General features: G+C 50.6%; 1 protein-coding gene and 1 non-coding gene across 10 annotated transcripts in view; one reads left to right on the top strand and one right to left on the bottom strand.

Moving 5' to 3' along the window:
- CUX1 (cut like homeobox 1) overlaps positions 1 to 12,677 on the top strand; it is a 382,248-nt gene that overhangs the window by 42,673 nt on the left and 326,898 nt on the right. The gene's annotated exons all lie outside the window — the stretch shown is intronic.
- Positions 8,641 to 8,747, bottom strand: LOC142423529 (U6 spliceosomal RNA). Its single transcript, XR_012779160.1, has one exon. It is a non-coding gene; the product is annotated as a U6 spliceosomal RNA (small nuclear RNA).

The raw sequence follows: 12,677 nt of genomic DNA, 5'->3' as shown, positions 1-12,677 counted from the left end.
AAAGGGGGACTCCACACGACGTTGCTCTCAGCAGCTGCTCAGTAAATGGCAGTCATTCCTTGAATTGGCTGAAGCAGCTCCTGTCTACTGGGGTCAGGAGACAGAGCTGCCATCCCATAGTGATCCCACCCAGATCCCATTGGTGTGTGTTCATGACTTACATGTACCCATATCCATGACCATACCCATACCACATGCACATACACTTCCACATTCGCTCTCTCCCAGAAGAATGGCAGATGAATCAACTGAAAGTAGGCCTGGATGCACTCCTTTCTTTTTCCGTCTCCTTCCCTCTAGCCTGTCATCTTCCACAATGCGTCACCCTCAACTTTCTTGCTGCAGTGCATTCTGGGGCACCAGAGCCTGTCCTCCGTGGATGGGCAGGTGAGAGCAAGGAGATACCCCATCTGCTCCCCAGCCCCCCAACTTGCCCCGTCTGCCCTATACTTCCTGGTACTTTCTGAATGCCCTCACTTCAGCCTGGTGGTCTTGTCCCCAAGGAGCAATCACTCTGGGAACACCCCCAGAGTACCAGGGACCCCGGAGATGTGTGGTTAGTTTTCATAGATGGGCGGAGGGCCACAAGACTGAAGTAGGGAAGACAGGACTTCATGCCAGTTTGTAGATGGGACCAGGGCTGAGTCATCAGGGTGACTGGGCAGGAGTTTTCTCCTTGTAGTCACACGGCCAGTCTGCTGCTTGATCTGTTCCCACTCTGGGCTTAAAAAACATACACGAGGACCGCTCCGGTCAGCTGGGAACGTGCACAGAAAGAGCAAGCGCGGAATCTAGTCGGGGAGGGGAGGGGAGGGGAGGGAGGGCCAGCCTGTTACTGGGCAGTGCAGTGCGCCTGCTCCCTTAGCGTGCTGCCCCCAGCCCCCGTCCTCCCTGATCTTCAGGGTTTATCTGGCCTTGACTTTCTCCAAACCGAAGAGGGCTGGCAGATAAGGACCTGAAACAGACTCTCTCAAACTGAGGACAAGAGCCGGCCCAAGTCCTTCCTCCTCCTTGGAAAATCCTGCAGCATGTTGTGGGTTTCTGAGCCAGGACAGACAGACAATCTGTTTCCTGCAGGCCCAGAAGGTAATACTTCCTTCTTGTGGTTAGTGACTTCAAAAGCTGCCCCAATTAGACAGAGTTAAACTGTCTCCCAATTTTGACGACTTTCTGGCAGTGCCTGGGCTGCCGCCCCACTGCTGCTTTCTGCCTAAGGGACAACCCTGCCTAGAGGCTTGGGTCCAGACCCCTCGGCTGGACACCTGAGGACTCTGCTGTCCTTCCTCTTCAGCATAAACAGACTGCTCTGTTGAAGCCAGGTGTGCTCTTCGGTCCCTGCTCAGGTCTCCCACTCCTTTGACCTGCCCCTTACCAGGGCCTCACCCCCGCCAGGCTGGGTGTTTGAAGGTGCCCTCCTCTTTTGTGCCCAAGCCTCTGCTCCTGCGGGCTGCACCAGCTGCCTGGATGACCCCCATCTCAGTGTCTGAAGTCCTGCACAGCCCCAGTTCCTGTTTCCGTTTGAAAGCAGCCCTTCAGAACCCTTCCAGCCCTGCGACTGTCCTCTAAGAACTCCAGGGCACTTTGTTGTTTGCTTATGGTTGGGTGCCATGGAGCTCATTCCGGCCCATAGCAACTCTGTGCCCCACAGAACGGGACACTGCCCCCTCGTGCACCACGCCCAGAGTAGTTTCTCTGCTGGAGCCCATTGGTGCAGCCAGGACCCAGTCCATCTCATGCAGGGCCTTCCTCTCTTCTGCTGCCCCTTCACTGTAACGTAGCCTTGCTATTGCAAAGTGTGGAAACAAACACTGTCAGGGCACTTTGTAACTGCCCCATAGTTCTGTCCTCGCTCTTCCTGGGCACAGGCACCTGGGCCCTTGCTCTGCCCCTCTCAGAGCCAGAGGGCTATGTTTGTCTCCAGCCGTGCCCCACTGCAGACCTCACCCACAGGGCCAGCAGCCAGTGGCCTCTGGCTCATGTCCAGGACTCTAGCGGACAGAGTGGAGCTGCCCCACCAGCTTCCCCAGACTTTGGTCTTTGCCAAAGCAGCCTGCCCCAGCGGTCTTGGGTGCGAACCACTGACCTTGTGGTTAGCAGCTGAACGCTTAATTACTGCACCTTAATTACCAGGGCTCCTCCGTGATGGGCATGGCATTCCATATACTCTGTGCTCTTTGCACAATATTGATAGGCATAAACAAACGATGACGTCCCAGGAGTCAGAAGGGATGGCTTGCTTTTAGGCACTTACCAACACCTGAAGGATGGTGTCACCCAGAAAGGCCTCCGCTGCCCTTGTTTATCCGAGAACGCAGCCGCTGACGGGAACGGAGGCGGGGAAGCCTCTGACAGCCGGCTGCTTTGAATGATGTGAAGTGAGTGAGACTGGAATCAGGTAGGGAGGATAGAGAGGGTTCAACCAGCTGAGGGGTAGTTAATATGCTAGGCTCCTTGACACCTCCCGGACAGCCTCTGAGAGGAGAGGAGGACTGAACTGGGTCTGACCTTTTTTTTTAATTAGCCCGTCTCTCGGGTGATTGGTGAGCATCAGCTTCCTCATGCCAACCCCCCAGAGAGGACCCCGAGGCATGTTCTCTGTCGGGTAAGGCCGAGTGAGCTGGCTCGGAGGCCTTCCTGCCCAGTTGACACTTGCAGCTGTGTTTGATGGATGTCGGCCACGTCGGAGGCTCCCCAGCTTGCCGCATGCTCCGCCTTGAGCTTGTTGGTTGGATGCTCTGCACAGCTGCTGTAACAGGAGCCAGGCTCTCTGTCATTCTGCATGGGGATGGTGTGCCCAGTTAGCCTGTGAAAACCGATTCGTGCAACTCAAGACGAACAACTCCTATTGAGCTGACGCCTGGCCCAGAGGGCAGTAGGGGTCCAGAAGTAGAACTCAGAAGGTGGCAGTGGTGATTTTCCAGCACCCAGGTGCCGTTGACTAAGCTCTGAATGCCTGCAGATGGGAAGAGGCCCAGCCTTCAGTAGCTGATAAAGCTCAGGAAAAACAACAACTTCAATTCATTGCCAACAAGTAGACGCTGACTCATCGCAAACCTATAGGACAGGGGAGGCCTGCCCTAGGTGAGCTTCTGGAACTTTCACTGTTGACAGGAGTAGAAAGCCCTGTTTCTTCCGAGGAGCTGCTGCTGGTTTCCAGTGTGGCTTTCAGCCAGCAGGTCCCCACTGTACCACCAGGGCTCTTGGTAACAGAACTAACGCTAGGACATTCTGGAACTTTCTCCAGAGCTGCAGCAGTCCACTGACGTACTGTGGTGCATCTGAATCTGCTCCTTCCCACCTGTCTTCAGGCATCGACTAGAGAGCAGCTGTCTCCGGGATCGGATCCGTAGAGAAATAGAACCAGTGATATAACCATACCTGCACATGTGTATGTATATGAATATATACATATAAAGGGAGAGAAATATTACGGAATTGGCCCATGTGATGGGCAGTGGGGAGTTGACACGTCCCAAGCCTGTAAGTCAGGTGACAGACTGGAGACTCTTGAAGTCTGTGTCCCCAGATCCATAGGCCAGGAAAGAGTACACGGGAAGAGTAAAGATTGAGGGGGTTTCACCTGGAGGCAGTGCACACACCCTAGGAAAACTCTTTATTTGCTTTTAAGTCTTTTGGGTACTTGGAAGAGGGTGACCCATAGGTTGAAGGACAGTCTGCCTTTTGAATTTTGGTGTTGGGGAAGAATACTGATGACCCCCTGCAGTACCAGGAGGATGAACAGATAAGTTTGGGAGGAAGAACTGCCAGGATGTTGCACGGTAGGATGGCAAACCTCTGTCTTGCTTCCTTTGGGCATGCCATCAGGAAAGACCAGGCGCTAGAAACTGGCATCATGCTCAGTGAATAGTGGGTCACAAAAACGAGGGGACCCTTCAGCTGAGGGGCTGGCATGGTTAAAGCAACAGGCTGAAACATGAAACATACCATCGGTGCCGCACCTGGGAGTTGTACCCTTAGACTTCGGGTCACCAGACATGGCGCTAACCAACAGCAGCAGCGGCCGCAGCTGCTCCACTTACAGCAAACTGGTTTTAAACACATGTAACTACTGTCTCTCTCCATCTGCTCCTTGGATTTTAACAACTTTCAATCACCTCATCTGCCTGGGAAAGCTGGACAGTGAGTAAGGGAGATTGGAGGAGAATCGATGTATTTAAATTATGATGTTGGCAAAGCGTCTCGGACGGGCTGCCAGAAGACAGAACAAATCTTGTTCTGGAAGCAGGACAGCCAGAGGCTCCTCAGAAGGGAGACTTCGACTCACATACTTTGGACTGGTAATCAGGAAGGGCCAGACAGACATCGTGCTTGGTAAAGTAGGGGGTCAGCCAGCCAAAAAAGGGAAGACCCTCCGGGAGCTGGGCTGACACAGTGACTGCAACAGGAGCCTCCAGCGTCATGGTAGCGTGGAGAGAGCCAGGCTGAGTAACGTGCCCTGTTACGACCAGTCAGAACCAACGCGATGGGACTTGGAATGACAAGTGTCAAAACTGGTGTTGAGTCTAGACTAGCGTTTGACCAAACTGGGTACCTCTGCCTCACCGGGTTGCTATAGAAAGTTAACCACCATTCTGGCTCACACACTTGTTTGTTCCTCTGGGTCAGGAGCCACTTTGTGCTTGCCGTTCCCGTGGGAGCTGAATCTTTCCCTAGAGCCACCCCATTGACCTGGGTGCTCTGGTTGGCCATCCTGAAACTTTCTGACGACACATCGAATACCAGATAAGATCCATGCATTAAAGGCCGAAGTTTAACATTTTAATTCTGAGAAGACAGAGAAGCCAGCAGGTGTAAGGCTAGATCAAATAGTATTTTGCAAACAGAAGGCGATTTAGTGGTTACCTAGGAGTAGACCTTGGTAGTGGGCTGCTTCAGGGAGTTGGGGTGGGCGGGGGCTGCAGAAGCAGGTACTTACCCTATTCCTGGATTGTGGACTATAGTGCACACTCTCTTAATGGGTGGCAGGGGCGTGCTGAGTCTTTGGGTTTTTTTCCTTCTTCTGAAAAAGGGGTAATAAACCAAAAAAGTTTGGGAACCTATATGCTATAGGGTTTCCAAGACTGTTACTTTTTACAGTAGACTGCTTTATTGTTCTTCAGAGCAGCTAGTGGGTTTGAACTGCCAACTTTGAGTTAGCAGCTCAGTGCTTACCCAGTCGCCCACTAGGGCTCCTTCAATACCAGGGTTCTTGCTGTTTGGTGATCTCAGGCCGGTTCCGACTCCTAGCGACCCCATGCCCAGCAGTCATGCGCCACACTCGCAGGCCAGTGGTTCTTCGCTTGGAGCCCATCAGTGCCACCACTGTGTCAGTCCGTTTTGTCTGAAGTCTTTTCTTTTTCATTGCCCCTCTCCTTTACCAAGCATGATGTCCTTCTCCAGGGACGGACTGGTCTCTCCTGACAACATGTCCAAAGCATATGAGATGAAGTCTCACTATCCTTGCCTTCTCTTCTGGCTATATCAGGGAGCTGATTTTTTTTTTTTTTAAAGCAGGATCTAGCTTGTTCAAGATTATAGCAAAGCGAGAGCAGCTTGTCAGTAAACCAGTTGGTGGAAGTCCTACCAAAGCCATCTGAGTTTCCATCCAGCCAGGGCTGGCAGTAGGGCGGCGGGGATTCCTCTTTTAGAGGCTGACGTCAGTTAGTGTTGATAGTTTCACTTCCGTCAGGTCTTGCGTCCCATGCGACCTTCTTTAAAACACTCAGCTGCTTACCCTGTATGAAATGGCACCCCTCCCGGACCCTTTCTTCTTGAGAAACTTCACCCTCGTGGGAGCCACGCTTTCTGTGTTTGCTGCCTGCCTCCGCCCCTGTCCCAACCCTGGAAACGGCTCTGGTCAGAATCGAGGCTGTGATCACAACCGGGAGAGCTGTAGGGCCCTGGGGAATACTTTGTAGCATGATGAGCAGTGAGCGGTGTTTTGACTTTTGGGAGAGTCACTTTGGCCATTAGGGTCTCAGTGCTGTTGAGTTGATTCCCGCTCAGAGCGATCCTCTGCAACAGGGTAGAAGGGCCCCTGTGGATATCCGCGATGGCAACGCCTTTCCGGGAGCAGAAAGCCTCCTTTTCCTCCTTCAGAGTGGCTGGTGGTTTCGAAATGCTGACCTTGCAGTTAGCAGCCCAACTCGTCACCACTAGGCAACGAGGAGGATCCCTTTTGGGCCTTAGAATGGGGATGCCTTTTTAATTCCAAGAAGGACCTCCTCCTCATTGATGATGCAAGTTAGGGCCCTTTCGCTTTTTTTTTTTTGATGTTGAAGAAAGCCAAGTTTTGGATCCCAAGTCGGTTCAGATGGTTGACGGCTGAAAATAGACCAGGAGGCCGAGTACCTGCAGAAAGGCAAAGCCAGACTTGAGACTGGACTTCGGCTGGACTCTGCTGTGTGCGCTCTTGCGAGTCAAGCAGGCCCGGGGCTAAGAGTCGAACCTCTCTGTGCCAGATGCCATTCCGGCCCCACCCCTGCACCTGCGGCAAGCGAGGGGTACGTTTCTTTGTTTGTTTTTGTTTTTTTTCAGCTCAGTGAGTTCGTCCATGAAACGTCTGGAAGCTAGAACTAGAACTTTAAAAAAATAAAAAATGATTTCAATTTACCGATTGACCATATCCGGGGCCGAACCTGCATGATTCAGCTCCTTTTAAAAATATCTCCGCTCAACAAATTGCTTCCTTCACATTTTAATTTGTTGATCATAAAGGAAGTTTGCCAAATATTAGCTGTTCTTTTCCATTTCCTACAGCTTCAAGCTCTCCTTATTTGGCATCCTTCAGTGGAACTGTAAGGTCACTCCCTCGTTTTCTTCCCAAATCACTGTATTTATTGCTGTCAAGTATTGGCGGGTTTGATCTAGCTGTCATCAGAACATTTGGAAATGCTGGGTTTGCCAGCATGCTGATTTACTGATCTCATGCCGGCATGGCTTGTTTTCTTGGCTCACTCGGTAACTTGTTGAGTAAGCTCTCGCTCCTATAGAGGGGTAGGCTCCAGGGCCGTGAGTTTGGACATTTTTTGAGTTTTTATCTTGGGCAGCTGTGGGGCTCTGTTCCTCAAACCCTCAGACTTCATGGACAGTGTCTTCAAAAGGTAGCACAGGCTGGGTTATCCCCTCCTTTTATGTTCGCTTTCCTTTCATCTTTTTCTAACCTTCCTCCCCCCTCCTATTTGCAATGGGGGTCAGGGGAGACCTGGGTAGAAGAAGTGTTGATTAGCATGGTGAGACCGCTCTCTGGCATTCTGAAGGAGAGTCATGGCATCTTTTCATGTGGACAATTTTAAACGTGATGAGGCAAGTGTCATCACCCCCACCCCCACCCCAACCCAGCGTTACAGGAAGCACAGCCACTCTCCTTGTATCTCTGCCCCTGCCCACCTTGGGTAGACTCTAGAAGGCTGTGGTGTGATAGGATCCATACATATTTCAGTAGGGATCGCTGAAAGATGATGTCTGTTTGGTCATAAAAATATACCCACATCACTCGCGGACAAAACTGAGCGAGGCAAAAGCGTGCACAGTGCGGCGGGGCAGCGGAGGGCCGGGGCCGAGGTCTTTGCAGCCCTCAGTATCTTCATCTGTAGAACTGGGTGGTGGGGGCACTGCCTGTACCAGCTCTGACTCAGTGTGTGAGGCCCTGCCCGGCTTGTTGTAAAGGCAGGCTCTCTCATCCAGCTCTATGGAAAGAGGTGATGGGGGTGGACCAGTCCAAATCTTGTTGCCAATGCCAAGTCTAGAAAGCCCAATTTTGCCTGGGTGGAGCCACCCGAGGGAGGTATTCTGGGGGCCCTCACCTTGGTTGTTTGCCATGCCCTCTGGCCTGGTAGGAAGTTCCCTGGGAAATGGGTCCTTCCTTGGTGTGCAGGGCAACATGGAGGCCCAGGGTCATGGTGGGGATCCTCAGAGGCGTGGGGCGCCAGCCATCTCCAACTCCGCTCCTGAGCAGCTGCTCTGCCACTGCCACGTTGAGTTGTCAGCCGTTAGGGTGAGGAACAGGTGTCAAATCTATAACCTGTTTTCATCCCAGCCTTGCAGAACGGAAATGCTTCAGTTACTTCAGTGTAGCAAACTGCTTGGTATTGCCCCAAATGCTGACACCCCCCCCCCCCCAAGCCCCTGATTAGTGTGGAGAGGGCACATGCCCCCTTGACCACAGCGATTGGGGGGGGGGAGGGGAAGCGAGAAATCCTCCTGAGTGAGGTTTCTACTCCCAGCCCCTAATTGGGAGAGGGAGAAGAGATGGCCGTAGTCATGTGACCCAGGATCCTTATTCTCTCCTCCTCCTCCAGGTATGTTAATTATAGTCTTGAAGTGTGTGTGTGTGTGTGTGTGTGTGTGTGTGTAAGAGAGATTATGAGATTACAGTGCTTGGTGATTACAAGACAATAGACGGTCATTTCAAAAAATTAGAAAATATAGGAACAACCACCTACAGTCTCACTGCTAGCGTTGTGATCATCACTGATAACGATGACTTTCCTTTGGACGCCTTCCGGCGCCTATATGCTTGCACAGGATCGATTCGCCTTGCCAGTTCCTGAGGTACGTGCATGAGGGGCTTCAGAAAGTTCACAGAAAAATGAAATGAAAAGATAAGGGGATTTTCTCTGTGAACTCTTTTTTTTTTCTTTAAACATGGAACGCTTCACGACTTTGCGTGTCATCCTTGCGCAGGGGCCATGCTAATCTTCTCTGTATCGTTCCAGTTTTAGTCTATGTGCTGCCGAAGTGAGCACTCTGAACTCTTTGAAACCCTTTGATTTGTACATCTGGGCTTGTTCTTGGGACTCACTTTTCTTGGGGGTGGGGGTTCAAGAGAGTTCTTGCCCTCAGGGAGCTTCAGTTCTAGCTGCTTTCCTCGTCAGGTGCCATCCAGTCAGTTCTGACCCACAGCGACGCCCATGCAGCAGAAGGAATCGTGCCCTGACCTTACAGCTGCCTCTCTGGATATCCTGGAGCCCATGATTGCAGCCACTGCCTCCATCCATATTGTGGCGGCCCTTCCTCTTTTTTCTCAGACCTCTCCTAAGTTCCATTCTTTCTAAATGACACCAGAGTGGGTGAAAATGGTAGTGTCTTTAGTTGGCCATCTGCAGAATTGTCTGTCCTTCAGCCCGAAATTGCCCTTCAGCGTGACACAAAACAGCTGCCTGACCTGAAATGCAATCCTGTGGGTGATGGCCCCCAGCACAGCCTCTGCAGGCAAGCTCAAGTGAGCTGACCCCTGACCCCCTTGCCTTGTCCAGTAGATAGGTGGGCTTCTACCTTTAATTGGATGGCTCTCTTGACCTCATTTGTATTAAGGGAAATATTTAATCATGGCAAAAATCTCCAACGCAAGAATCTCCCAAAGTTGTTAAACTATTGTGCTTGGTGGATGGGCGCTTAGGGTGCTGATGATTTTCTTTAACTCACAAGTGCTCGACGTGCCTCTGAAAATGGCCACTGGGAAGGCTACAAGGCCCCTTTCCCTTTGGACCCAGGACAGTTCACGGCCAGATAGTGTCTTTCATTTTATTTAATTTTTAATTCCTCATTACAGAAAATTTCAACTATATGTTACAAACTGCAGAGCGTAACAAACCCTTTTGTACCCGTTACCCACCTTCCGGAACGACATCTTCGTGGTCCACCCCCCTTTGCCTTTACGTGCTCACCCCCCACCTCCGCTTAATACTGCCGTAAATCCTAGACATTGCATCTTATGTCACCCATAAATATTTCATTATATATCTCCACAAGATAAAGACACCCCCCTCCCAACACAACCATAATACCGTGATCACACCAGAACAACAGTAATCAGTACTAATTATCAGTCATTCAAATTGCCTGTAAATGTTAGCATTTCTTTATAACCATGTGTGTCATGTTTTAAGATTCTCATGTTAGGATTGGTTTCTCTGCTTGCTAAGTCTCTTAATGGACCCATTTCCTATTTGTTTTTCCCCCTTCTTTGTAATCTGTTTCCTGAAGATCTGATCGAAGACCCACCTCCCTCGTGGATATAATGCGCTCACGCAAACAGCACATGCCTGTAACGCCAGCACGGGAGAGCAGCCTGTGAGGCGGCGATGTGATTAAAAAAAGACAGTATTTTACTTTGGGGCTGATGATTTCCTAGGTGCTGGTATGTTCTTCCATCAGGAGGCTGCCCTATCTGGCTGTCTCTCTTTGCGAGACGGCAGTTATTTTTAATAATTTATTTTAAGTTTATGTTTCATCTACGGTTGCCTCAAGATAGGGAATATATTTAGGGAGCCACTTTAATTAGTTCTAAAAATAATAAATGGGAAATACTATCTCTCACACAGTACTTACAACATATATCATTTGTTTGGAATGCTTCAGAGACCAGAATTGGACCAATCCTCTCGATTTACCCTGAGGCAGTGAGCGCCCAAGGAGCTGGAGCCTCTGCTCGTGGTCTCAACCCTGTGAGCCGGAAGTGTACGCTGGCACTTGCTGCCCACGCCTCCTTCCTGGTCCTGGCAGCCTGTTCCTTCCACACCATTGTAGACCCCCTCTCTTCCTTCGGAAGGAGCCCTCCTGGTGTAGTCAGCAGTTCAAAACTACCAGCCACTGTGTAGGAGAAAGAGGTGGCTTTCTGCTCCCGTGAAGAGCTACAAGTCTGGGGAACCCCCAATGCACTGGAAGAGAGGGAGCTTGGTTTGGTTTTCCACATCCTTTGGTGGGTACGACACACAGCCCTGCCGGGGTTGCCCTTACTGTCGAGTGGAGTGGTCCTGCCTGCTCTTCCAGGAACACCCAGGACAAGTCTCCTCCCTCTTTTGTTGGTCCAGGAGACTATAGCTCAATTAGTGTGTCTTGGATGGCCGCTTGTAAGCAGAGGCGGCACAGAGAAGCACGAACCCCGAGATTAGGTTATTTAACCAGAATGCTCCATGAAGCACTTCCAGATCCCACGAGTAGTTTGGCTGTTCACCAGCAACCTCGGCAGCTCCTCTTCCCTTCTTGTTGCCATCCTTGTAACTAGATCCAACACACAAACACCTCTCGCCAGCTCCTCCTGTTGCAGGTATACAATTTATGGCCAGCAGTTGCATTAATCTGTTGGGCAGCCCTACCCTGAATGGATATGCTTTTTCCATCCAAGTGACCCTTGCTCCCCTCCCTTTTCACCCCACTCCTTAGTAACCATTACTGACCTACAGTCTGTGTACATTTGTCCTTCCTTTGTTGCGTTGTGTAAGTTAGGTCAGGCAGCATTGGTCCTTCTGTGATGGATTTGCCTTGCTCCGCATAGCTCCATTCATACTTCAGTCTGCATCAAGACTTAATTTCCTCTACTGGCTGAGTAGTACTCCATTTTGTGCCCCATAGCCCTTAAAAACCAAACCAAAACGAACACCTGTGCCCCCTCCTCCCCCCAAGACTTTATATTGTGATTTGAGTGAAAGTTTACAAAGGAACTTGGTTTTCCACTCAGTAATCCATATCGATTTTCTTTCATTGGTTGTAACCCCACAGGGCCCAGCTTCTTCCCACTCATGACCTCCCAGTGTTACCTTTGCCCATGTACCCTTTGCTCCTGTCCTTTCCGATCTTGCGAGCTTTGTCCCTCTGCAAATACTGCCCTTTGATCCATCCGTGTGTTACAGGTATTAAGGGTGGGCCCTGGGAGAAGGCCAGCCTGGGAGAGAGGGTTCAGTAGCGGGAAGTCTCAGCAAGATGGATGGACACAGCGGCTGTGTGGATGGTCTACACGGGCGAACCATTGTGAGGATGGCGCCGGGCCGGGCAGTGCTGCTTTCTGATGGCCACAGGATCACGATGAGCCGGACTGACCCCATTTCGCCCGACAGCAGCAACCACGAGGTGGTTTCTGCCTTTGGGATGCAGTGACCAGTGTGGCAAGGAACATTGCTGCCCCAGGCCCCTTGTTCGTCCCTGCTTTCAGGTCTCTGGAGTCGCTAGGGGTGAAGTTGCGCCTTGGTTAGGTGGTAGTTGCCTTGTTAGGTTTTCTGTGCAATCACCTGCTTTCCATGGTGGCTGTTGCATTTTGCATTCCCACCAGCGAGGGATCAGATTTCTAGTTTCCCCACATTGGTTGTTAGTTTCGTGTGTGTGTGTGTGTGTGTGTGTGTGTGTGTGTATGTGTTCTGAAGCTGCTCTGGTGAGAGTGTAATGGTATCTTATTGTGGTGCTGATTTGCATCTCTCTCTTTGATGACTAAGGACACATTCCCCCCCCCCCCACACACATCAATTCATGGGTTGAGTGGGCCATTTGCATGGCCTCTTAGGTGAAATGTGTATTCTGATCCTTGGCCCATTTTACGATTGGCTTATCTGTTCTTGTTGGTTATTGAAATTCTATACGTATTTTGGTTATTAGATTCTTTTCAGATATGATTTCTGAAGATATTTTCCTACTCAGTAGCCTGTTCTTTTGCTTTTTTGGTAAGCCTTGGATGAACAAATGCTTCTCAGTTTTATGAGGACCCATTTATTTGTTTGTGTGTTGCTGTCTGGGCTCTGAATAGATTGGCTAATCCCTTATGTAAAGCTGGGACAGACAGCATTGCGCCCACTTAGTCCTCTAAGAATTTTATGGTTTTAGTTGATACAGTTAGTTCCTTAATCCATTTTGAATTTGTTTTTCTTTGTGGTGTGAGGCAAGGATCCCATTTCATTTTTCTGTGG

This window comes from Tenrec ecaudatus, chromosome 12 (genome assembly GCF_050624435.1).
Source record: "Tenrec ecaudatus isolate mTenEca1 chromosome 12, mTenEca1.hap1, whole genome shotgun sequence".
Lineage (NCBI taxonomy): Eukaryota > Metazoa > Chordata > Mammalia > Afrosoricida > Tenrecidae > Tenrec > Tenrec ecaudatus.
Note: the sequence above shows the minus strand (reverse complement) of the source record. Positions and strands in the feature narration are given on the sequence as shown.